Source organism: Marmota marmota, unplaced genomic scaffold (assembly GCF_001458135.2).
Source record: "Marmota marmota marmota unplaced genomic scaffold, marMar, whole genome shotgun sequence".
Classification (NCBI taxonomy): Eukaryota; Metazoa; Chordata; class Mammalia; order Rodentia; family Sciuridae; genus Marmota; species Marmota marmota.
The window spans coordinates 8,181,562-8,208,876 of NW_026000075.1; the positions used below are offsets into that span (position 1 = coordinate 8,181,562).

A 27,315-nucleotide genomic window follows, 5' to 3' on the forward strand; every position below is an offset into this window, starting at 1 on the left:
AAAATAAATAAATCAGCACCCTGCAATCTGTATTTGGGGTAAAAATGGGAGTTCATAACCCACTTGAATCTAATGTATGAAATATGATATGTCAAGAGCTTTGTAATGTTTTGAACAACCAATAAAAAAAATCAGTTTAGCACCAAAAAAAAAAAAAAGAAAATAAATAAATCATACTAGAAATTTAAAAATACAAAAAAATTAGTAATGAGGAAACATAACTTGTAGAACATAGCTAATGTAGTATCTAGAATGATATTTGTAACTTTAAATGCTTATATTAGTCTTAAATTTCAATTAGATACAGTTTCATAAATTAATTCAATTAAATCTTTCTAATCTCCATAAGAAAATTTCCCAAAATCCTTTGGAATATCATTTGGATTTATAAGTAATGGTGGCTGATGAAATAATATCAGTATAATTCAATTTTTATTTACCATGAAATTTCTAAGAGTATATTCTAAACATATTTGTTACTAATTTTTTTTCTTTTAGGATATGTGTGATATTGCCAAAATACATATTCAATGTACTCACAAATATCTGGGAAAGAAATGTGTGCTAAAGATATGCCTAATAGGCAACTCCAGAAAAATAACTGTAGGATAAGCATTTACAAATAAGAAACTAATATTCAAATAGATAAAATAAAAAAGGATCTTAATATTGCAGAAACCCTTTATATGGAAAACTCATGGGGGGGGGGAATTAACATTTAAGCCAAAACAATATTTACATAAATGTCTATTTTAATCTGCTATGAAAACTACTACATCATTATAAAAATTAAGTTGTTATATCTTAAGGTATTTATTCTGAGTTTTTCAGAAATGTGACTTTGTGCTTTTGTATGATAGTTAGCTAGGCCTGAAGATAGAATAACCTTAGTCACTACCAGCTAGTCAAATGGTAAAACATTTGGGTGATCAGCTAAAACTGGTTCCATTTCAGTAGTAACTGAAATACTTTTATTTATATAGATTTGTATCAATTTTGTATATGTACATGTATCAATATATATAGTATGTCACCAGATGTCAAACAAAATCACATTTTCTGTCATCATTGCTTTTCTTTGCATGGGGCCAGGAAACAATATTTACTTAGACTGTATGGAGAATGGGATTGATTGTAAATGTAGCTCAGAGGTAGATGGTGTGGTTAGCATGTGAGGCCCTGGCACCACATAAAAGGAAGGAAGAGAAAGAATGGAATACATTGAAGTGTGTTATAGTCCTTCTGATAGAAATCTTTGCAAAAGCAATGAAAATGTATTATTGATTCTAATTATTAACAAATTCAAGCACGGGGAACATAGATAAAAATTAAAATCATCGTTCCACCAAAGCTCTTATATCTTACATCACCACTGTGTTATGACTGTGGCTCCACTGGAAAATATGCTTCCTATTTCACATATAATCCTTTTGCTTTTCCTTTTTCTTAAACTTAATAATTCTTTGAAATCTTTACAAATGATATAATATCAACAACACACCTTTAAGTTTACAAGTATTTTAAATTACAAACTAATCTAACACCTTCTTTTATAAGCTTAAAGCATCAAATTTGCATTAGATTTTATCCTAAAACTCCAAATTACATGGTAGTTAAAAATGTCTCCTTCAAATAATACTTAGTAATTAAGAACTATAAGTGTAACTTGTTAAATATGATATTGAAATTATAAATACATGATTCTAGATTATAGTTTCACTGTCAATAGACACTATTTTAAGTATAGAATATTTTTCAATATGCAATTAAATACATTTTTAAAAAATAATTTAGTAGATACTTTTAAAATATAAGTAATTTAGTTATAGTAATGACTTTCCATGTTACTGTAGAAAAATATTTTGAAAATAAAATGATTAGAGAAGAATCTTCCAAAACAGCCAGAGAACTTTTGGATAAAAATAAATTCTCTAAGTGCACTTGATGAGCTATACTTTAAGTCCAGCTTACTGAAAAGAAAATGTCAGTACAGGATATATAAAGCATTGTAAGAAATAATAAAATAGCTCCATAATTCTCTTTGATTTACAAGAACAATTGAACACATTTTTCACCAGAGTGGTCACCAATCTTCACTGAAAATGGAAAATTGCTTCATCTTACTCTATCATAAGAATTTCTTTGAAATGGTGCTGTTTTGAAAGCTTCTTTCTCCAGGATGGATGAGAAGAGGTACAGATGTACTCTGTTCTAGACCAGAATGGCACCTGAAAGCACACCAGTAGTCCAAATACACATCATAATTTACCAGGGTATCTCTTGTACAGGAAGAAAGAGGAAAGAAGTGGCTAGAAGAAAGGCAGAAATCTTTCTAAAGAGAATAGCCAAAGGCAGGTCCTATGTGAATCAGAAACACTAAAGATAACTGCAGAAACCTTTAATCAAAATACAGCAAAATAGCAGAATGAAGATTCTTTGAGGTCTAAGTTCTCAAACATTTTTATTGAATGAGATAATGAGTACTTTGCTGAGTTGAAAAACTATCATCTAACATTTATTGAGTCATTCCTATGTTCCAGTCACTAAGGATAACAACATTAAAAAAAAAAAAAATCAGTATTTACTCTAAAGAACTTCCTGTCAAGTGGTTAGAAGAAATTATATTCTATTTAGGCTGTACTTTGTATTAGCTATGCAGTCATTTACAAATTGCTTATTCTATCTAAATTATCATGCCCTCATCTGTTAAATGGTGAATAAGTATTTGCTCTGTCATCTTTCATACCTATGGTCATTAAGGATAGGGAGTACATGACTTAATATTTTCCTCTGGATCTTTGCTGTAAAAAACACAATTTTATATTTGGAACTTAAAATCATGAAAGTAGGAAAAATTAAAATAGAAGTAAATTAAGTGCACTAGAAACCTCTGAGGTGCATCTACAATAAATTACTATTGGGAGCTAGAGAATAAAGCAATTTAAAAATCCCATCATTCCACATAAACCTGGATACAAATGTATATAAAATGTATATAAAACAAACAACTGGAGAATTAGAGGTTATTTTCGAAATTATCTAGCACAGCTTTTATTTAAGATTTAAGATAGAAGAAAACTCAGATTTGGAAAGGTAAAGATGATTTGCTCAAAGACTCAAGATTACAAAGTATTACAACAGTCTCAATTTTTGTGTCCCCCTAAAAAAATCATATGATGAATTTCTAACCCTGTTTGATAGTATTAGCAGACGAGGTTTTTGAGAGACATCCCATGTTTACTGTGTTTCTTGATTGCATCATTTTCTCTTGTGTTGATTTAATCTCATGTTGTTTTGTTTATCATGTTCCAAGAGCAACAAACTATACCATACAACCTAGGGGTGAGTAGGTTATACCATCTAATTTTTTGTTAGTACCTCTGATGGTCACACAAAAACAAAGTTGCCTAATGACACAATTCTCAGGACATACCATGTGCCCTTAAGCAACAGATGGCAGTACACCAGACTGCAAGCCGGGGAGGACCAATTGCTTCTCTGAGAACATTCTCTCAAACTGACCTTTTATCAAAAGTTTGAAGGTAAAATGATAACAGTGTTTGAAAAGACTGATGAAAAGATGTCAGAGCAAATGAGCACGATATAAACAACATTGTAGACTGCTAAAAAAGAGAGTTAATTTAGCTGGCCTGGTTGCTTTTCTTTGAAAGCACTGGCACAAGTTGGCCCTTGGTTGGCATCTGGGAACTTGGATATCATCAGGACTCCAGCTATTCCCAGAACTCAGAAGAGTGGGCTCATTGTGCCTAAACTATTAATACAAACAATACAATTTGTGCTGAATGCTTGCAATTTTTCTGAGAAACTGGAATGTGGGGACACACAAGACAGAGGGTACCTAAAAGACCATCTCTAAAAAAACACCTTGGTACTCTAAGACACATCAGTCGTGGAAACATTTCACACTTGTCACAACTCATTGACAGAGAATACATCCTTCCTGTGTCACTCCATGGAGGGAGAACTCTGAAAGTTTGTGCCTGGTTTCCCCTAGGGGATATTGCCCTATACCCCCTTTTCCTTTTGTTGTAATAGATCTTAGCCATGAGTATAAAAATATGCTGAGTCTTATGAATCCTCCTAGCCAATCATCAAACTTAGGGGTAAAATTGGGGTCCTCTCAAAAGAAACATTTAAAGAGGGAACACAAAAATTGATTCTAGTGGTGCAGACTATTACCCTCAGGATGTTAGAAATCAGCTAATGAGTGAATGAAAACAATTCTCCATTGAGAAAATGTGACAACTTTAAAAAAATGTTATATTTACTAAAAACCTAATGAAAATATACCTCTTAAAGGAATCTATTGAATTAAAAAATTTACATTGTGGAAAACAATCAAGGAAATGATTCCCAGAGTTTATAAAGATATCTCAAGGAACCAGGTACTGTGGCACATGACTGTAATCCAGCTACTCAGGAGGCTAAGGTGGAAGGATCAAAAGTTCAGGGTCAGCTTGAGAAACTCAGACCCTGTCTCAAAATAAAATAGAAAGAACTAGGAATGCAGCTAAATGGTAGAATGCTTGCAATAGCAAGCATGAGGCCCTAATATCAATCTCCAGTACTATATACATATAAAAAATTTTTAAAAAATAGCTACCTCAAATTTTATCATAGATACCTTATGTAAGATGATAATCAAACCCATCCAAAGTGCAAGAAAATTTTGAGATATTGAAAAATAAATTTAACAGATGTATCCAAGATGAAATTCACCCCCCAAAACAGCTAGGTGTTATATTTTTAGTGGTAATATTCATAGTCATTTAAAAATAGTTCCTTTTTTTTTCAAAGTTAAAGTGTCTGCCTTATATTTGCAAAGCCCTGGGTTTGACCCTTCAGTTCCAAAAAAAAAAAAAAAAGTCAAGTTTCTGTTATTAGGATAAGATGGTCAAAACAGAATGTATGATTCATAACATGTTTTAATTATTATTAACATTTTAACAAATATAAAAACACATGGATTTGAAAGTTGTATTCGTCAAGAAATTATAGACTATTATACAACCAAAATATATTTCTAAAAAATATATTTTATAAATTACCTAATTTGTAAATATTTGTATTTCAAAAACACATTCTTATAAAGAGAGCTTCAGAGATACCATGCTCTCCTTAAAATAAATTATTTACTGGAAGAGTAAAATTTACACAAATCTATAGTGATATTTTTTATATTATGAAGCATAACTGTCAGATTTGAAAGCCAGATCAATATCTTAAAACAGCTTTAATGTCTTAGTCATGAAAATACATACTTTTTTATTGAAGAAACAGATAAAAATATTTTTTTCACAATTAAATGGAACAAGCAAAAGAATAAAAAGTTCCCTATCTTTCTGACACTAAAATATTCAAATGGGGAATAATAATATTAAAACCTAGGCCAAAAAAAAAAAAAACTCAATTGCTACATATACATGCTAAAGATACCAGAATATTCTATATAAGTCTCCCAAATATTCAAAATATTTATTAATATAAAGATAAAAAGGAATTTAGGTGGTGAATCATTCCAGTTCCTGCCAAGGACCTCTTTACCTGAATTCCCACAGATTCCTTTTCCTGATACATAAACTGAATATACTTATGATTCCAAATAAGGCAAATCACATACTGAACTGCTCAAGATTTCAAAAACTACAATCAATTATCATCTTGAATTTGAATTGTATTAAGAGAAACGTTTATTTAACTACTGTTACATATGACAGAGAAAATAAACTATTAAAATAAAAATATGACTTGATGGAAAATTTATGTTAAATGTCTAGAAACTTATAGAGGCTAGGGCTTACAAGACATAAGGCAAGAACTCTGTTTCCTTTTTTGCTTCTGGAGCTACTTCATCAATGATAACAATTTCTCTTTCAAGAAATTTTCTATTCAACCGTAGTAATTATAGTATTCAATTACAGTGGAACTATTTTTTCTTCAAAGAAAGGCATTATACTTACTGGTTAAGACAACAAGCTTAGAAATCATAGGCAACTACCATTAAATCCCATCTTTAAGCCTTAATTTTAGTTTCTTTATCTGTGAAACAGGATAACACCTGTAGCTTCTATATCATAAGTGAAGTTTAAATAAATAAAGCTTTAAAGCACTTAGAAGAACCTATGAAATTCTGGGTTTTGTTGTTGTTGTTGTTTGATACTGGGGATTGAACACACAGGCACTTTATATCCACAGCTCGCTCACTCACTCTATCTATCTATCTATCTATCTATACTTTGAGATAGGGCCTTGCTATGTTATTTAGGCAGGCTGGAACTTGAGATTCTCCTGCTTCAGCCTCCTGAGCCACTGGGATTACAGGCATGTACCACCATGCCCAGCTAAAACTCTGTTTCTTATGATTAGCTGATAACATTATTATAGTAGCAATAACTGGAGTATTAAAGCCTAGTCCAGACTAAATTCTATTTGGACCAAAGTGTTATATTTCTAAAGATGAATGTAAATGCTCTTCAACTTACAATGGGGTTACATCCTGATAGACCCATGGTAAATTGAAAATATTGTAAGTCAAATGCATTTAGTACACTTGACTTACCAAACATTATGCATTTAATACACTTGACTTACCAAATATTATAACTTAATAATACAGTTCATTTTAGGATATCAATCTGTTGATCACCTGGCTGACTGCTGGTTGCAGCTCATTCTTGCTGCCCAGCATAATGAGAGAATACCATACCAACATGTCACTGGCCTGGAAAATATTAACATTCAAAGTGTAATTTCTACTGACTTTGTGTCATTTTTGCACAATATTAACATTGAAAAAAATTCTAAATTAAACCATACTAAGTTGGGTACCCTTTTACATGAAATCAAACCATAACAGTAGTAGAAGGAAAACACATACACACACACACACACACAGAATGAAGCTTCTCTAAGCATGAAGCATGATGTCAAAATCTAATAGCACTGATGGGGTGCAGAAAAATGCTAACCATAATATGGCTCCTTGGAAAATGAAAAAACAGCAAACACAAGTTTGTTCTCTAACTTCCTCCTACCTTTCTTTCCTGAAATCTAACCATAAAATAATTCTCTTACCCCCTTTGAAATTGGGTCACAAGACCCTCCTTCCACAGGGTCCTGACCTATTTCTGAAGGGAAGGAATTTTACACACAGAGGCCAATAAGAATTTAGACAGGCCTTGCTAAGTTCCCTAATTTACTACCATTAGAACATACCATTTTGTACTCCAATAATCCTTTTTCACAATTTCTACAAAAAAGTTTTCCTTGAATCTTTGAGTCTTCATTTCAGAATGCTCCTGTGTCATACAAAATTTACATTAAATAAATTTCTCACCCTTTTCTATTATTAATCTGCCTTTTGTTAAAGCAGTCTTAGCAAAGAATCTTACAATGAGGAAAGAGCATATATTTCTTTTTTTTTATTTCTGTGGGCCAAATATTTATGTGTCCCAAAGTTTTACATGTAGAAACCATAATCTCCACGATAGTAGTATTAAAATGTGGGACCTTTAATAGGCAATAGGGTCACAAAAGCAGAATCCTCATGAATGGGATTAATGCCCTCTCTTATAAAAGAAGTTCAAAGGAGGCTTTTTGGCCTTTTCTGCCATGTGAGGAAACAGAAAACACCATCTATAAAGAATGGGCCTTCACCAGATGAAATCTACTGGTACCTTGATCTTGTACTTCCCAGCCTCCAGAATTGTAAGCAACAAATTTACATTGTTTATAAATCACCTTAGTCTAAGGTGTTGTGTTATAGCAGCCTGCACACATTGACACAACCACAACCATAAAAATGGTAGATATGACTACACAAAAATAAATATTTGAAATACAAAAAGCACTATAAATACAGGAGTATGATTTGGAGGAAAATGCAATAGTACTTTAAAATACCTTTAAACTTGCAGACTCTTTAATTTCTCATTCCATATCTATAAAATTATTGTAGAAAAATAATAAATAATGTGCATGTAAATTTTAGTAAAAAGAAATTGTCTCATATTTTAATGGAAGGGAGGAAGGAAGGAAGGAGAGAGCTTCAATGTTCAATACTAAAAATGAGATAATTTGTGAAATTTATTCCACAGTGTATGTATTAAATTGCAGCCATTAATTTATATTATAGAATACTAAATAATATTTAAAGATATTTATAGTATATTGTTAACTTAAAAAGTCAAGTAACAAAGTCAAAGAGATATACTCTTTTTATATAAAGAAAGACTAAATAAATATAATAGTGGATGGTGGAAAATAGGTGATGTTTCTTTTTCCATTTGCTTTCTAGAGAAACTATAACGTTTTTAAAGATATTTGTAAAATATAATGTGAGTGCTGGTCATGTGGCTTAGTGTTACAGTTCTTACCCTTCATGTGTGAGACCCTGGGTTCTATCTCCAACACTGCTAAGGAAAAAAAAATACACACACACACACACATATACACATATATACACATATTGTATACACACACACATATATACATATATATGCATATATACACATATGTATATACAAAATAAACCTTATCTAGAAAGAAAAAGTAGTCATATCCAATTGTGCAATTGCATAAACTGTCAGTTCGAATTCTTCTAAAACACAGAGATTTGTATTTTGCGGGTAAAATATTGAATGGAAAAAAATTTTCAGCAAAATTAAAATGATCATATTTAGCAATTTTATCATACCTAAGGACAGAAAGTCTGAAACCTTTAAGTATAAAAGAAAAAAAAAAATCCCATTACTGCAAAGAATGTACATGGAAAGGCCAGGCCAGTCATTTCCTGAATTACAAGAAAAGAAAAATGACTCCAACTCCAACATAGACTCAATTTTTTTCAGGAACAGATGAAAGCAAGGGAAAATTTTATCTTCTTAACGTAGTATGTAACTAAGTATCCTGGATGAAGATAAATACACCAAAGGTTAAAGAATATTATTAATATTCATTAAATCTAATTCCTACCAAAACATAAGTGGAATAAATTATGACACAGAAGTAAGTTATCTACTTTCTAAACATAATGAATACATGAGTGATTCCATTAAACCTCAATACCTAGTTATATTATCTTGCTTAGGCTGGAACTTATTTATCTTAATAAAATTTTTAGACTTGATAAATATGTGTCATACAGAATGCTGAATTGCTAATTTTAATTAAGAAACTGAAATTTCCTTGTCCAAAGAGCAGAAATCTAAAATTAGACATCAGGATCATATTTTCACTTCATAATTTACTAGTTATTTGAGTTAATCTCCCTGTTACCTTCCTCATTGTATACAAGAGACACTAAGAATAACAACAAGATGACGCTCAGAGCTTTGGGCAAAATTAAACAGGTTATATAACAGTATATAACAGCAATTTAAAAACTAATATAATATTATTAACTTTTACTTAGTTATTATAGATTATCAGTAATCATAATGGCTTTCACTAATATAATGATGACTTTTCTAGAAGGCACTATAATGTTTTATTTCTATTTTAATGAATTTGAAAGACAACTTCAAAAGAAGTATTAAGACGAGTATTATTGTTCTCATTTTTCATAGGCTAAAATTGAAGTTCAAGCACTTATGAAACTTCTCCAAGTATACATAAATGCAGCATAGAAAAATTTAAACCAAGAACTATGGATGCCAAAACACATGCTCTTTCCGTCGCATCGGATTATCAAAATAGAGTACAGACATCTCCAACTGAATGCCGGTAATTTAGCTCCTAAAAATGAGCTATGAAAAAGCTAAGTGGATATTTCCTGTTGCATTAAATAAAAAATATTAGTATGTATTATACATTAACCCTAAAATGCAATAGATTTCATAAAGTACATTAAAATCTTAAGCATCAAATTATAATATTTGTATATAAACTGCTTAAAATGCTGCTTCCTGATCAATAAACAATATGGTAATTAGCAAGTACCTGAGTTGGATGTAGTAGTGTGTTCAGCCTGGGCTTTAGCCACACAAAGCATATCACTTTTGTTTATATAAAATTTGCTTTTTGAAGAGACTACATCTGAATCTGACAATCTAACAACTATATCCAACCCTTTTTCATACATTATTTTATGAAAAGTATGTTGTATTCAGATAAATAATTTTTTCAATATAAACATTGGCTGAAAACTCTATATAAGAAATATATATATATGAAGTCTGCAACTTCTGTAATACATTGGTTATCTAACCATATATTAACTTTGGAGATGATTTATGGGGGTATCTTATATGTCATACATCAGCCCCAAAAGTTAATATTATTAAATAATACACTAATAGAAAACCAAATGAACTTATTTCCATTTAAAGGTAAGGCCAGACTGAAATCATTTAGATTGATGAAGAAAACATATAATGTTTAAAATATATGTATACTATGGAATTCTATGTTCAAGTCATAGCTTTAAATAGTAGGTCATAGATAAAACTATAAAGAATGGCAGGTGTGGTGGCACATGTCTGTATTTCTCAACAATTTGGAAGGCTAAAGCAGAAGGATTTCATGTTTGAAGCCAGCCTCAACAATTTAGCAAAATCCTGTGTTTAAAATAAAGAACAAAAAGACTGAGTATGCAGCTCACCTGGGTTCAACCCCAGTACTGAAGAAATAAAAAACAAAAATAGACAATGTACAATATTCACTTTCTCACATACATTTTATGATTATTTAAATGCTATAAAGTTTATATTAGAATCCCTATTTATTTTAAGGGGAAAGGGTAATATGCACCCCAGGAAGATGAATAGGACAGTCAAATTTCTTTTCTGAAATATAATGCTTAATTGGACACACTGTAAGCACATTCTAACCTATCTTATACCTCATTAGAATTAAGATTTAGTTGAATATCTCTCTTTATCCTGGATAATAGGAATCGATGATCTAAAGATAAAGACTTAGAACTGGGCACCATGGCACCTGCCTATAATCCCAGCAACTCCAGAAGCTGAGGCAGGAGGATCACAAATTCAAAGCCAGCCTCAGCAACAAAGCCAGGCCCTAAGCAACTTAGCAAGACCCAGTCACAAAATAAAAAATAAAGGACTGGGGATGTGGCTCACTGGTTGAGTGCCTGTGGGTTCAATACCTGCTATCAAAAAGAGAAAGAAAGATAAAAACTTATTACATGACTTATTTTCCACTGTCTTCTTTACATAAAGTAAATTTCATTTAAAGAACTCTTGTTTCCCTTTTTATACAGAAGAAAAAAAAAGGAGAAAAGCAGGAAGGGAGAAAGAAGGAAAGAAGGAGTTACTTAATAAAGGGGCAGAAGCATTTTCACCAAAGGAAAACAAGTCCCAGTTTTAATGTAATCCTTTCCTTGAACTATGTTGCTGTCTGAGATCATTTGAAAATATTTGTTTTGATTTGTAGTTTTTTTGCTTTGACGGTATAAACAAATTAAATCTGGAGATAAATTCAGAGCTTTGAGAAGATCAACAAACAGGAAAATAGTCACATATCAAATTTGGGCCAGGAGAAACCAGAGTACGTGATAATTTAAAAAAGCCTTATCCCATGGCCCCTTATTTGACCCTGTCATCTCAGTGGATGAAATTTAGGTTTGTCTAAGTTAAATCTGTATTAAAAATAAAAAACTTACTTCCAAAATTATAAACTAATAGATAATAATAATTAATAATGAATTCATCAAGATCAAACATAAGATTCCTTAATCTGTGAGAAGTTATCAAAATTAGATATAACTGTCTGTGTCCTTTAATTCACCATATCTCATAAATGAAGCTATGGCGAAGGTAAGTCTTGCCTCTGATCTTAAGCACTATTTTAACACTGCTGTTTAATGATAGTAATTTTCCAAAATTTCATTAAAATCATATAAAATGCCAGCCAATAGGTTTAATAATTCCATTTTTAATAGCGTGAGCAAGGTTTTGGCTCTGGATGCTTAAAAAAGTTTTGCATAGCAATTACATTAAAAATATATACATATTTGCATCTATTAAATATTTCTGAATATTTTATTTCTCCCTTATAAAAATTAAATATTTAATTTGACCAATTTATCTGTGCTTTGAATTTAAATTTTATATATGTTTTAAAATACTCATGCAAAAATATTCTGTCATTAAAAATTGTGTCCATAGAACTGGCAGGGCAGCTTATAAAATCTCTAGAAGAATTCAGTATAGTTGAAATTAATAAAAATATAAATTTATATCTAGATCCTACCCATTTCATTACATTTCAACATTATGCATGCATCAATTCTTATTTTCCAAAGACTTTTTACAGATGCTGCAAAGTGAATCCAGGTGTTTAAAATCACTGTAATTAGTAATTAAATTACATAAAAATGACTGTTTACTTAGGAAAATATGTAAAAGCTAGATTAATATTAATTATAAGAAATCAGGATGATTTTCCCTCTTACTTTTTTATTCACTCTTTTTATTGACTATTTATTAGGTGTATGACCCAATTAGAAACCTTCAGCTTTTCCCACCTAAAACAGTTGTCATTAGAAATCCTTTAATAAATTTTTATAAAATATTTCAGACAGCAACTCTAACTAGCACATAACTCATATTTACACAATACAATATACAGCAGCATCATGAATAAATTCATTGGTGAATGAGATATAGAAGATGGGAGAATGGAATCAGAAAATGAAAAAAAGAGGGCCATATAAATGACATAAGTCAGTTGCTTTCCTAAATTACAAAATTGTTAATAATAATAATTCAGTATAGGAAAGAGCTCAATTCTGTGCCATTAGCTCTATCCCCAGATAGTAATGTGAAGGTAGGGAAGAAACAAACAAACAAAAAAGTAAACTACACTTAATTTTACCAGCAAGATACCATTTTTTTTTCTGTTTTTCTTTTAAGTATTTTTTAAAACTATATACTACTTTTCATACTATTGAAGTGATACATAGTTGTTTTAAGAAATCTGGACATAATAACATCCTACAAAACATTTAAAACATCTGTAATTCAAGAATCCAAAGACAAAGACAAAACCTATTTATAGTTGTTTCTTTCTTCTATTCATTTTTCTATACAAAAAGTATGTAAATTATAACCTACTTTGTAGTACGCTATGAGTAAAATTTTCTATGTGCTTCTTTCACTTATCAAACTACATATTCCATATAATATTTAGTATAATATTATACTTTCAAAACATTTAAGAGCTATATAATACTCTATCCTATTGCTTCATCATAATTTATTTAAAAGTTATTTCATTAAAGGAATTTAGGCTGTTTACAATTTTACACTTGCATAGACAATGATTATCATCATTTTGAAGATTTATCTTTTTTTTTAGTAACATTTCAGATTTCCTTCTTTAGAAGATATTTTTAAGAATAGATGTCTTCATCAGAGGTATCAGTTTTTTAAAAGGCTTTTGATATGCACTGTCAAACAATTTTCCCAAAAGTTTGTACATATTTATGATTCAGCAGTTTATGAAGGTAGTTCTTGATCATGCTCTAACTTTATGCTTCAAGAGTGTGGTGACATCAGCAAAATACAATCTAGTGAAGCAATTTTAATGCCTTTGCAATTTAATATTTTTATATTTAATTTAAATGTCATATATTGAAAGGCTTGAGAGATCGTGTCAAAATGTATTCACAATTGTTATTTTCTCTACTTCCCAGTTTAAAAAAAACTGTGACTATCTTCTCCAATTTTATCATAATGCCACTTGACTCAGAACTGTAGCTCCACATACAAATTTTTTTTTTTAAAGAAATGATAATATCAGAAAGTGTAGGATTTAGGCTGGGGCCAAAGCTCAGTGGCAGCACACATACTTAGCATGCATGAGGCCATGAGTTCATTCCCTACCACAAATGAGAAAGAGGGAGGGGGGAAGCAAAAAACAAAAAAGGAAAGAAAATATGGGATTTAGAGTATTGGAACTCAAAAAGTAATACCCCAAAATATGACACTTCAGACTTCCTGCTTAAAGTACATGGGGAGCAGCAGATGCATGGGAGGGCTTTCTCTAAAGTCCCCTTATCAACCAAAAGACCTAATCTACCTTTGACTACTTATACAGCTCATTGGCAAAGATCTTGTCTAGCTAGGCACAACACCCTGGGTTGGATCCCCAGCACTTGGGGGAAAAATCTCTTAGGGGAAATACATCACAACAACATTAGCAACCTACACTAAAGCCCAGAGGACTGTTGTTCTAGGCCATTGTATTTACTTTGGTCCCTGTTACGGTTTATATATTAGATGTCCCCCAAAAGCTCATGTGTGAGACAATACAAGAAAGTTTAGAGATGAAATGATTGGGTTATAACAGCCTTAACCTGATAAGTGTGTTAATTTCCTGATAGGAATTAACTGGGTGGTAACTGTAGGCAAGTAGGTTGTGGCTAGAAGAGATGGGTCATTGGGGATGTGCCTTTGGGGTATATATTTTGTTTTTGGAGAGTGGAAGTGTCTCTGTGTCTGCTTGCTGGGGCCATCTCCCCAGCTGTTTCCTCTGCCAGGCTCTTCCATCATGATGTTCTGCTTCATCTCAGACACAGAGCAATGCAGTTGGCCATCTACTGACTGAGACATCTAAAACTGTGAGCCCCAAAATAAACTTTTCCTCCTCTAATTGTTCTTGTCAGTCTTTGGGTCACATTGGTAATAAAATCTGCTAAATGGTATCAGTGTTTCACCATAAAAATCATTCACTAACCTCTGAAAATGCCCACATACCCAACTTTCCAGGATGGCCAGAAGTTTCCTTACAGGAGTTTGAGAAGTAAATCAGAGGGGAAAAAAATCAAAATAATAATGATAACAATAACAACAGAAAATTACCAAACCGTAGATTAGTTTGAAGAGACACACAAATATCTAGAAAAGAGATCATAAACTTTTATGAGAAAAGAGATACTAACCATCAGAATGGCCTTTGACTTTTCAATGGAAATATTACAAGAATTATAGAGGCTTCAAAATTCTCAGAAGAAGTTGCCTGTGTTCAACAAAACCATCAATCAAGCATCAGGGCAAAATAAAGATGTTTTAAGCCTGTAAAGAGTCAAAAAACTTTCCCAGGCTTTCTTTACAAAAAGTACTGGATGCAGGTGACATAAAATCCTAATACATAAAAGCATAAAAGTTCCAGGGTGACAGTTATGTCTGGCCTAGAAACAACAGATGAAATTGGTGCCAGACAATGAAGAATTACAACAGGAATATCTCCAGGCCAAAAACAAAACAAAATCTTAGGATGGTTAATATAGCTAATAGATTACTGTATTAAATAGATAATTTAGAAAATTTATTAACAATAAATTTAATAGTTTTGTTTATATATGTTAATAGGATATTTGGGAACAAATAGCAATAGCTACAATAGATATACAGAAAACAACAACCACCACCAAAACAAACAAACAAACAAAAAAACCTAGGAAAATATTAACTCCAAAATATTTTCTAAATGTGTAAGAAAGAATTTTTTAAAATTGTTTAAATTTGTTCTGATTAGTTATACATGACAATAAAATGCATTTTGATACATCATACATACATGCAGTGTAACTTCTCATTCTTCTGGTTGTACATGATGTAGAATCACACTGATCATGTAGTCATATATGCACATTCTACTATCCTTCCTCCCCTCCATATCCCCTTCCCTCCCTTTGCTCCCTTCTACCTAATCCAAATTTTTAAAAATCATAATACATGTCTTGTTTCAAACAACAGTCATATAAATATTAAAAATATAAATACCATTAATTTCACAAACAACTGTGAAATCTTCGTAAGTAAAATACAAGAAACATACCTGGGACTGCTGAGTGTGATATCTTAAAAAATTAAATTTTCAACCAAGAAAACAATTCATAAGTGAATAATATAAATCATTTCTTACAAAAAACAAGAAATAACTATAAAAGCACAGAACTGACCGCAGAAAAAAACAGAGCAGTTAAAAATGGTAATTATTAGGAGCAGAACTGGATTAGGGTGGGGAGAATAACAGAGATATTAGAAGCCTGTTTCTTTTCATTCTTATTTTCACTTTAAAACTATATCTATATAATACTTCTGTAAAATAATTATTTTTTAAAATATCTTAATAAATCCCATCCTAAAATTTTATTCTTTTATAAGGCAAAATGGGAGAGAGAAGGACAGAGAACAAAGGCTGAGGGAAGTGCCAGGAGGGGGAAGGAATGAAAGAAAGCAAAAGAAAAATAGGGAATAGTCTATAAAACATCTTAGAAAGCAGCTTTCTTAAAATGTTTTTAATTAAATGTAAAAGAGGTAATCAAAGTAATTTAACCTGATTGCTAATTACTGTCTCTGGAATGAGTTAATTGTTGTACTATATTTGTAAATAAAAAATAAGTATCAGTGAAATATAGCTTAATTACTTAGACTGTAGGTCTTCATTTACTCGCCTTATCACCACTGTAATTCAGTCTACTTCATCTCGTGCATAATGTCCACAACTACTAAGCCAAGCATGCTGCCTCTACCCAGCTCAGGTTGATTTCTCAGAAAACCATGTAATCAAGATGGCACTCCCAGCTTAAGTATCTGCAACAGTCCATCCCCTGGGTTTAAAGGTACAGCCTGGCTTTGAAGACCCTGACTCCACCTACTTCTCCTCACATCAGATAAATCTGAACAAATCCTTTATTCTAGTCATTAATGTCTTTTTCTTACACTGTCATTCTCCCTAACACAACCTAGAAAACAACCTCCATGGATCATGCTGTTTGGTCATCACAGAAAGTTTTCTATTTTTCTCTTCAATCTACCTAACTTCTCCCCATCTGTCATAATCCAACTCAAGTGTATCACTATAAGATGTCTTCTATGAAAACTATACTGCATGTTTAACCCTTTACTAAATTACTCACAAACACTATCTTCTCCTCATAGCACCTATTTAAACATGCTCCTATTCTCTAATTTTGTATTGTCTTTTCACTATTTTATTTTCTTACAATTGTGAACAATTGTAGATAGCAGGAAACTTAATGAATTTCTCTATATTCATAGAGATTAAAATCACAAATGAAGCTCCATTAATGCTTTCTGATTAACTGTTTTTTAAAAAAATGTTTCATAGAATACAATGCATTTTAGTGCACATGCCACAGACTCTGGATATGTTGAATGATTGATTGATTAACCCACTTTAAATTTATTGAATAAACATATTGTACTTATAAAGCTGTCAGATCCCTTGATTATAGCCTTCATGTTATTTAACCATCACTTTTCATCTTTCTGATATGAATCTTTGCTTTAGCACATATCAAGATATGTTGTCTCACATTCCAATTTTCCAATTTAGAAGAAAATAAATCAGTACATAAAAATTTTTAAAAGACTATTTAGATATATGGGTAATAAAAACGTTCATATCAGAATTTGTCACTAAATTTTCTTCATAATTTATCTCTCTCTTTATTACCAATTAAAATAAAATGGAATTTAAAATGTGGCATAACAAGTATTGAGTGGAAGGGGCTTCAGAAAACATTTCTTTGAAATTCATGTTACCCGAATTTTAATATTTCAGAAATAAATATTCAAACAGAGTTTTGAAATCAAGAAGAATACTATGATAAGAAAGAAATGTCAGAAAAGCTTTGGTTTTACTGGGTGCAAAACTTTATTTCCAGTAGAACAAATATGTGCCCCAATCAGAAACTGTCATTCTAGTTTTGAGGGATGTTTTATTCTAATTCTCCCCTTCTATCTCCATATGACAAAAGGTACATAGATGGGTTGTAGCTACTTAATCTATTTTAGAGAAATTAAAAATATCTCTCATTTAGAAAACTGGCATGTAAGGTCCCTTGTCTCCAGGCAACAAGTTGTCAGGAGTCACACTGTCTTTCTGGAAAGAAACTTTGTCCTAAACAAAAGAACTGGTTTTGTCTCAGTTCCTGGAAATTTACATAACTATATTAGGGAAAACAGAAGCAAAATTGAGTAAGTTAGCACGAATAGAGTGGAGAAGATTTGTATCCCCTTGAAGAGACAATTAAAAACAAAGTTTTCTTTGTCAACAAGCCAGCTTCCATGTTGTATATAAAACACACAAATCTTCCTGCTAGTAGTGTACTTGACTATCATAGCCTTCATAGAACAGTCTTGTTTTGTCCCATTTGCTTTGCACATTTTTTAAACAATTACCTTTAGTAACTTAAAGAGAAAATTTGGCACAGAAAGTTTGTTAAAATGTACATTGAGGCTTCCTGCCAAGGAAACGCTATAGAACAGGTGCTGTCAGAGTCAGGGGGTGGAAGCAAAAGAAGGGAACTAACAGACAGTGTAAGCATAGGAAATGACCCCAAGCAAGGGAGTCTGTGCCTCCTATTGCTCCTACCACCTGGGCCCAGCTAGCAACCAGCCCTGACCAAAAGCCCAACTCACAGGTGTTTACAGATCCCTCTGGCAGGACTGGCCACATCCTCTGTATTTTTTTCCCCCTTTTACTAGAAGATACTATTTTGTGAACTTGTGGTTGAATTTCCTACACCAAATATTGAGGGAATTAGTGGGGATTTTCTAATTTGTTTGAACACTTTTTTTTTTTCTTTTAAGTAAGTTAAATAATCATTTTTGTCTTATATTACAAATTCTTATTGAAAGGTATCTTATCTGATGAGATACTGTAATTTCTGGATGGTTTATTTGGGCTCTTTTACATTAAGGAAATAATCGAAGCTTTATTTTAATTATTAAAAGTCCATATTTACTTTTAAAGACAAAGAGTCATGTTTTTGCTGAAAAAAAAATGTGGAATTTTGAAAATGTTCCAAATGTCACTGTAATTTGAACTTTCTCATTTGTAAGTTATTTCACCTGGACCAGCTATTGACAAGAAATGCATTGCAGTTAATAGATCAGATGCCATGAGTTATTTCAGACCAAGTATTGATTTTGGAAGAATAGGGACAAACTCCTACACCAAGTGTTCTTGGTGAAGTCCTCAGTGCTCACTGTGACTATGCATCATGGAACACTAGGTAATTGAAACACCCTGGTTCTATTATTCTTATTTCCGCCTCCTTTTTTACTTTATATTATACTTTTAAAAATCTGGCAATTCTAACCTGTATTTTGACTGATTGCAAGCCAGAAAAATGCCCATTATTCCAAAACAACAGGCAACATGTCTTTCAGAACTGTCTCCTCTTCACTTGGCAAAACATTAAGATTACCCCTGTGAACAGCAGGGCAATAATCAGTTACTCTAAATTTAACAGATGCTTCTTGGCACCCTTGTTCATCTTTTCTTTATTGCTTGAATATTCTATATGTCTAGATGTTTTGTTTTTAAGAATTATTTGCCTTTGGAGAACAAAATATTTTAAGTGACCTTCCAAAACTATTGACTTTATTGAAACTACTAGCTTATGATGACTCTTTATCCCTGTGCCACTAAAAAAACCTGAGAGCTGATATGCTATTTTCAGCAGTCCAGGAGAGAGTTCACAATCCTTCCAGAAATTAATGTGCATGCATACACACACACACACACACACACACACACACACACTCCAATGGTTTCAGGGAAAATCTGGCAGTAAGGTGGTCATAAAATAGAATATTTTAAAAAAATAAATCCAGAAAACTGTGTCAGAGAAAAGTCTCTAGAATGGAGAATTTTACAATGGTCAGAAAGATAGGGTCCACACTGAGTTTAACTAAACTCAAAGTATTCACACTGTGTAATAAAATAATTTTGTATTTCATGAACTATAGTACTATATTTTTAAAGGCTAGTCATTCAATTATTTTTTACAAAAGAAGTTAAATTTATCTGCTCAGCCTAATATCTTATCATATCCACTTAATGATCATTACCCTTTTATCTTTGTATAGAAGAAAGCTTTTGTTATGTATTTTTACTATGTATTTCTAGAGTGAGTTAAATGTAAAAATTAGATATACTGGTTATTTCTTCTTTTGCTAAAAATTACCTCCAATTATTTTTCTTTCCTCCAAACTCTTTTCACTTTAAGAGATCTTATTGACATATAATTATTTTTAAATTATTTTAATTGAATTTTTTATTGATTTTCTGTGGTAGATTGTGAATCTAAAAGTAAAGAGGAGATGTGGAAAGGAGCTTTGCCATTTGTGATACCTGATCAGAGATAGGAGAGTACAGGTCATATGTAGTCAACTTTCGAGGGAAGTTTAACCCTATTGGGGTTAAACTTTTACATTCCATTTTATGGTTCCATGCTATAAATATTGAGAGACTGCTATGTACAAAACACTGCAATTGATCTTGGGAAACCAAGATGAATTAGACCATGTCCCTGCTCACATAGACCTTATATCTAAGAAATAGATTCTATTTATATTGGTGTAAAGGAGGAAAAGTAGCTCAAATTTCCTAGTTATCTATCATAAGCTCGCACCGAAAATTTCATCAGTCTGTCTTGAAGTCTTTCCAGTTTACCTCCCAATGTTCATGACAATATCTGAATTCCTATATATGGCTCATGAGGATGTGATTTTCCTTTCCTTACTTCAGATAATGTTCCTTAACATAACACTATACTTCAGATATCATGATCTACTTTATAAGCAAACTTTAATATTATTCTACCTTTCTGTTCCACATCATACCCTGAGCAGGGATCCCTAGACAGGATTAGGTGCCAACCTCATTTCTCATATCCCATATTATCCATACTGTTTTACCTATCATGCTATGTCTTACATGCCTCTTTTCCTGACTGATTCCCACTAGACTAAAAAAATTTGAGATGGTTAATATTCTTCACAATTGTATCCTCAATATAAAGTACCTAGCACTTAATAGTGCTCAATAAATATTTATTGAATGAATGAGAGAACTGCTTTCACTTCTGTTTTCCAAGAGAAGACAATATTGCTAATTAGTCTAATCCATGATCTTTCAAGTTAAAAGTAGTAAGCTAAATAAATCTCAAATGATAGCACAATCTATAACTAATTATATTGATTAAAATCTCTTTAAGTATAATTATAGGAAGATTTAGTTTAATTTAATATTCAATAAAAATTGCTAGCAATTTCTAATTAGTTTTTTTCAAATCCATATTAACTTAGGATTCAAACACCACTGTGATGCATTTACATAAACTAATTCATATAATTTCTTAGCAGAGTATATGGCTCAAAGTCTTCAATAATACTAGTATAATAGCTATAGTGCTAGTGTAATGGTTTACAATAATGGCAATGATGAATGTGTATCAATTAAATTGATACAAGCTATAAGAATGACATGTATTTAAGATGAATTTCCACATATATTAAGTTCTTTCAAAATATAGGAAAAGAGCCAAATGTCTTCTTTGCAAATAATACTGTTATTTGTATTATAAATTAAATATAATATCAAACTATTGTATTGGGGATAAGAATATAAAATACAATTGTATAATTTTCCGAAGCTTTGTAATGCATGGAATAATCCCCCTAAATGACCAAATAGATAATCAAACAATTGACTATAAATGCTTTTGGCAAAAACAGCAGTTACAGAGAGTAAAAGGAAAAAGTTTTCATTTTTTCTAACTGTTCAAATGTCTTTACAAATATTTATAAATGGTCACCAAAAGAGGACTTACCTGGGGTCACATGGAAAAGTCCCTACACCATCAAAAGTTATTTCCAATGTCCAGCTGGGAGATCTAAAACAGAGAATAACAAAGACAGTTTGTGACAAAGCTGACACATAGTATTCTGGAAGAAGTGAAATCAATTGTGACATTTTTCATTTATTTGTAAATGCCTCTTTGGCAGTACACTCACTCAAAACGACAGTTGCTTCTTGCAGAAAAAGGGAGGTGATGGTAAAATAGAGGAATCCTGACAGATGCTTTAATGAGATTCTGCATTAGGGCTATTCTAACACTGTCACCCAACAAGGAGCTTGCCCTTCATTTTAAATATCATAACTCAGTAATTTAGAAAATGTTATCTCTATAAAAAACTAAGCCAGCCAGATCTTAATAGCCACCACTAGTTTATTTCCCAATATCTTTCAATTGAAGAAAACATCCATCCTAAAGCAAGTACCTAAATGACTGTCAGCTACACAGACTAATTACCTCTTCTCATTAAAAGACTACTCTTTATTAAAAAGAGTAATATGGAGTGTGACTGAACAACTGAAGACACACTCTCCAGTAATGCAATATTTTCTTAGAGGTATCTTTAACTCCATACTTTCAGCAAAGGACAGATCATCCAGACAGAAAATCAACAAAGGAACAAAGGAGTTAAATTACCTCTTATACCCAATAGACCCAGCAGACATCTACAGAACTTTCCACCCAAAAGCTGCTGAAAATAATTTTTTTCTCATTAGCACATGGAAAGTTTCCAGGATAGATCGTATGAGAGCCCACAAAAATGTCTCAACAAATTTTAAGAAGCTGAACTCATATTTGGTATACATTTTAACCATAATTAAATATAACTAGGTATCAATAACAAGAAAAATTGTGGAAACTATACAAATGCATGGACATTAAACAACTTACTTTTGAAGAAGCAATGAAGGAATCAACAAAGAAAAAAAGTCTTAAAATTTCTTGAAACAAATGGAAGTAGAAACACAGAATACCAAAATCCATGGGCTAAAATAAGAATAGTATTAAGAGGGAAGTTTATAGCAATTGTTGTCCCTAGTAAAACGGTAGAAAGATCTCAAACAACCTATCACCACATCTCCAGGAACTAAGAGAAAATAAAAGTAAAACAACATTGGTAGAAAGAAATGAATAATAAAGATCAGAACAGAAATAAAAGAAACAGAGACTAAAGAAACAATACCAAAGATTAATGAATCAAAAGGAACAAGATTAGAATGTTGAAAAACTATCTTCACTCCTATGTTTGTTGCAGCATATTCATAATCACCAAGAAATGGAAACAACCAAAGTGTTCATCAGCTAAAGAATGTACAAAGAAAATGTGCTAGTAAATATGAAGGAACACTATTCAGCCCCAAAAACAAAACAAAACAAAAAAAAAAATGTGAAATTCTGTCATTTGCAACAACATGGACTAAACAGGAGATCATTATTTTACGTGAAATAAACCAGGCACAGGAAGACAAAAAAAGCATATAGTCTCACTCATATAAAAATCTAAAAATGTTGATTCCCTAAAAGTTGAAAACATAACAGTGGCTGGAGAGAGTAAAGGAGGGGAGAGGGTGGGAAGGTATTGATCAATGAGTCCTGAGTTATAGTTGGGAACAAGAAGTTCTGGTGTGCTAATTCACAGCATTGTGGCTAGAGTTATCAATAGTATACTGTACATTTCAAAAAACTAGAAGAAAGGATTTTTCACCATAAAGAAATGACAAAGGAGATGGAAACTAATTTAAACAATATACAATGTATACATGTATTGAAATATTAAATGGTACTCCAATAATATTTTTTGTTTACACATAAGATACAATTAAATTTATAACAATTTTAAATAGCATCTTGACCAAATACAAGAACAAAAGTATCAACAGCAGTAGAATAAAGAAACTCTGTCTTTAGTTCTATCTCATCCAATAATGGATTTTGTAATTGAGTTCTCTTAACACAAAAATGAGATTAGCATTTCTTCCTTAGTAAGTAGAGCTATTAAAGCTGTTTTGATTCTTAAAATACCTGAGTATCTTATATTCTTGTAATATTTCCAATAAATATGGCAATAAGCACAATTATATTTTCATAGATTACTTGTGTTAAGATGGAGTGTTGGTAATTTTGCTCTACTAGTCAACTGGCTAATTTTCAAAAATTGTTCAGTAGAGCTCATAAATAAAACTGCTTGAGAAGCTCAACGTGTGCAAACTCACAAAGGTCCCCAATGCCTTATGCTATCTTCAGTTTACCTACAGCAGTAGTTCTCAAACTTACCTATACATTAAAACTACAAAGAACAATTTTATAAATCTAACTGCAGACCAATCAAATCAATACATATTTTTAAGAGCACCCCAGGTGATTCTCATATACAAGTAGGGTTGAAAATTATTGACCTAGAGTCTGATTCTATTTCCAATAAACAGCTTCACACTGAAATAATTTGTCTTTGCTTGGCAGAGTCCTACTTCATCCTCAATATCTTTTTTTCTTTTTCTTTTTACTTTTTTTTTACCAAGCAACTCTGAAGAGGAGGACCACATCAGGGCAATCCTGATTAGCTCAGCCAATCAGTGGTATCATTTTCTCTGCCAGGAATTGATTTAGGGGTATATATGTTAACTGCATCTAGCCAGTGATTTTCTGGGGGTTTCTTACCAAAGTTCCCTACCTTCTAACAAAACCTTTTTGCTCTTGCTGTTGTGTACGGATGTAATGCCTGGAACTACTCTAGCCACCTTGTGAGTATGGATGAAGTTGGTCTGAGGACAAAACTAACACTGAGGATTCAAAGCAAAAAGACAGAAACAATGGACTCTGCAACAAGGCAACAATGTTATACAGCTACCGAATTAGTGTATCCCACTTCTGGAATTCACACACTACAAAGCACTTTGAAGTTGGAGAGCATCCCAAACACTAAGCCAAAAAAAAAGTAATATATCTCCAATAGATTTTGCTATAGGACTTTAAAAATAAAAAGACTCTACATATACACTCATACACAAAAGGACTATATCCCAATCCTATGTTAAGTCAAATATTTCTTTTTTTGTTTACACTTTGAAATATTAAAGTATTATGCAAACTGATGAAAATTTGTTCACTTTTTACTACAAACTGAATATTATCTTACTTTTATTTAATTGATACTATTTTTTACTAAGAATATTGTATATTATATAAATATAAAAAGTTTAATAGTATTTTCAGTCCTATATTTTTTCAGAAGTACTACTTTGTTCTAATATATACATATGTGTGTGTGTATACACACACAGTGTACATAAAATATTTTCTATGGCATACATAAATACACCCATTTGACTTATGAAATTGTTACCATGCATATAGTTTGGTTGGTTTTGTTTCTGTATCAGAGATTGAATCCAGAGGCTCTCAACCACTGAGTGACATCCTCAGCCCTTTTTATTTTTTGAGATAGTCTCACTAAGTTGCTCAGGGGTGGCTTTGAACCTGCCATCCTCCTGCCTCAGCCTCCTGAAACACCGAGATTACAGGTATGCACCATTGTTCCCAGCAAATATGGAATTTTAAAGTGAAGAGAAATGAGTTTTTAAAAATAATTTATCACAACAATCTCATGACTTCATAATAATCTTGTTTCTAATTGATTCTGTGCATAGCTTGCATTTCTTTTAAGTAGTATGTTATATTCTCACATGTCTACACTACAATTTTGTTTCTGAAATGTATTATTTTCTTTAAGCAATAATTTCTTGGATCAGACAACACTGAGGATACTTTGAAATGATGCTTTATTATAAACCACACAGTTGGGATGAGATTAACTGGAATTTATTCTAAGATCTACCATGAAGTTTTAAAATGGTATATACACTGTACTCACCATGCTCTAATTTGATACTTTAAATCTGTTTACTTCCAAACTCTGGGTTCCTTTGTGTTACTTATACCTCTCTCTACATCCTCTGTGATTCCTATATTATTTATTTAATAATATAAAAAATTTACCAATATTTTCATGGAGAAAGAGGAGATTAAACTACCTTTGGTGGATGGGACTCTTTATAGAGCAGAGGACAACATGCATTAGGAATAGAATGTACAAGTAAATAGAAATGATCAAACGGGGAAAAATAGAAATTGTGAGGAAATAGTGAGAGGTCTCCATGGTATAATGCTTTCTCCCACAACCCATCCAATTTTCAATTAATTGATAAATTTATAACTGTCATGGAATGTTTAATGTGACAAGTTTCTTGCAAAAGACAAATGGGGAATACAGTTTGGTATAGGACCAACTGAGTGTGGAAAGATTAAAACTGAGGAGGTACAGTGAAGAAGAAAAACAGTGTTGGGAAAAAAGAAGGGCTGAAATTCTAATTTTTTTTTTTTTTTTTTTTTTTTTTGTGGCAGGGGGACTGGGAATTAAACCCAGGAATGCTTAACCACTGAGCCTGTCCCCAACCCTTTTTTATGTTTTATTTTAAGACTGGATCTTGCCAAGTTGCTGAGGCTAGCTTTGAACTTGTAGTTCTCCTGCCTCAGCCTCCTGATTGGCTAGGATTACAGGTATGCACCATCATGTCATGCTAAAATTGTAACTGAGATTCTAATTGAATCTTGGATAGGTCAGGATGAGATATGGGGAAAAGGGATGGGAGGACGTGTCAAGTGAATTTTCACACAGCATAATTTTAGAAACTTTGGTGTACATTTCTGTCTCCCTTACTGTTCTATAAGCACCCAAGAACAGTGTTGCATCATTTACTCTTTGAATTATATCAAAATTCAATAAATGATTGAATTTGAGTGGAAGAGCCATTTTAAAAATTAGTCAAGCTCTATGACCCATTTCCTTTTCTATTCAAGTATTTATAAAACTTCTCAGTAATGATAAGGACTTCTAAGAGCTTGAAATCTCATGGGCTGAGTTTGGTTTGGAATCATCTCTATTTTTGGATCACTTTCTTCTATGCAGAGGTTCTAGGGTCAGCATCCTACTTCTCAACTTCTATTCATTAACACTGTTTTGGCAAAGATTACTAATTAATAAGACTAAGAGAGGTTCTGTAAATTGGAAACATTCCAGTATATTTTCTTGACCTCACCTGGAGCTCTGAGCTCCTTTCTGGCATTCTTCCCACTCTAAAAAAAAAAAAAAAAGAACTTTTATGACATAGAAATAGATCTGCATGCTTTAAAATTTATAAGTGCTCACATCTGACTTCAATCCTCTTCATCCAAGGACAGGGACCTTACATTATATCTACATACATCCTTACCCAAGGCTGAAGCGGACTTTCACAAAGTAGAAACATAATAAATGTTTGGTGCATTGAACTAAATTATAAATGAAGTACCTATAGCTTGTTCTGTTTCTATTATACTAAACTACCCTTATAATGATTTCATCTACTTTTTGGAGCTTTAAAGTATCCATTAGAGTCAGATACTTTATTTCAGAGAATAGATGAAAACTGATTTTTAGAGTTCTAGGAATTTTTAAGAAGAATTTAATATTTGAAATGTATTTCTAAAGGTAAGTCTTTATTTCTTGCGAATCCCATGTCATTCATAGAAATATATGAAAAGTCTTAAGAACCATCACCATTTCAATTGTAAACATTAAGGAATATTGCATTACAATATAGATAGGTAATTTG

General features: G+C 31.8%; 1 protein-coding gene across 2 annotated transcripts in view; it reads right to left on the reverse strand.

Annotated features, from left to right (window-relative positions):
* Positions 1 to 27,315, reverse strand: part of Naaladl2 (N-acetylated alpha-linked acidic dipeptidase like 2) — a 1,175,859-nt gene that overhangs the window by 1,072,366 nt on the left and 76,178 nt on the right. For both annotated transcript variants that reach the window (XM_048814261.1, XM_048814264.1), the window contains one exon: positions 21,638 to 21,700. The gene's annotated coding sequence lies outside the window, so the exon portion shown is untranslated. Of the gene's footprint in view, positions 1 to 21,637; positions 21,701 to 27,315 lie in introns of those variants that run through there.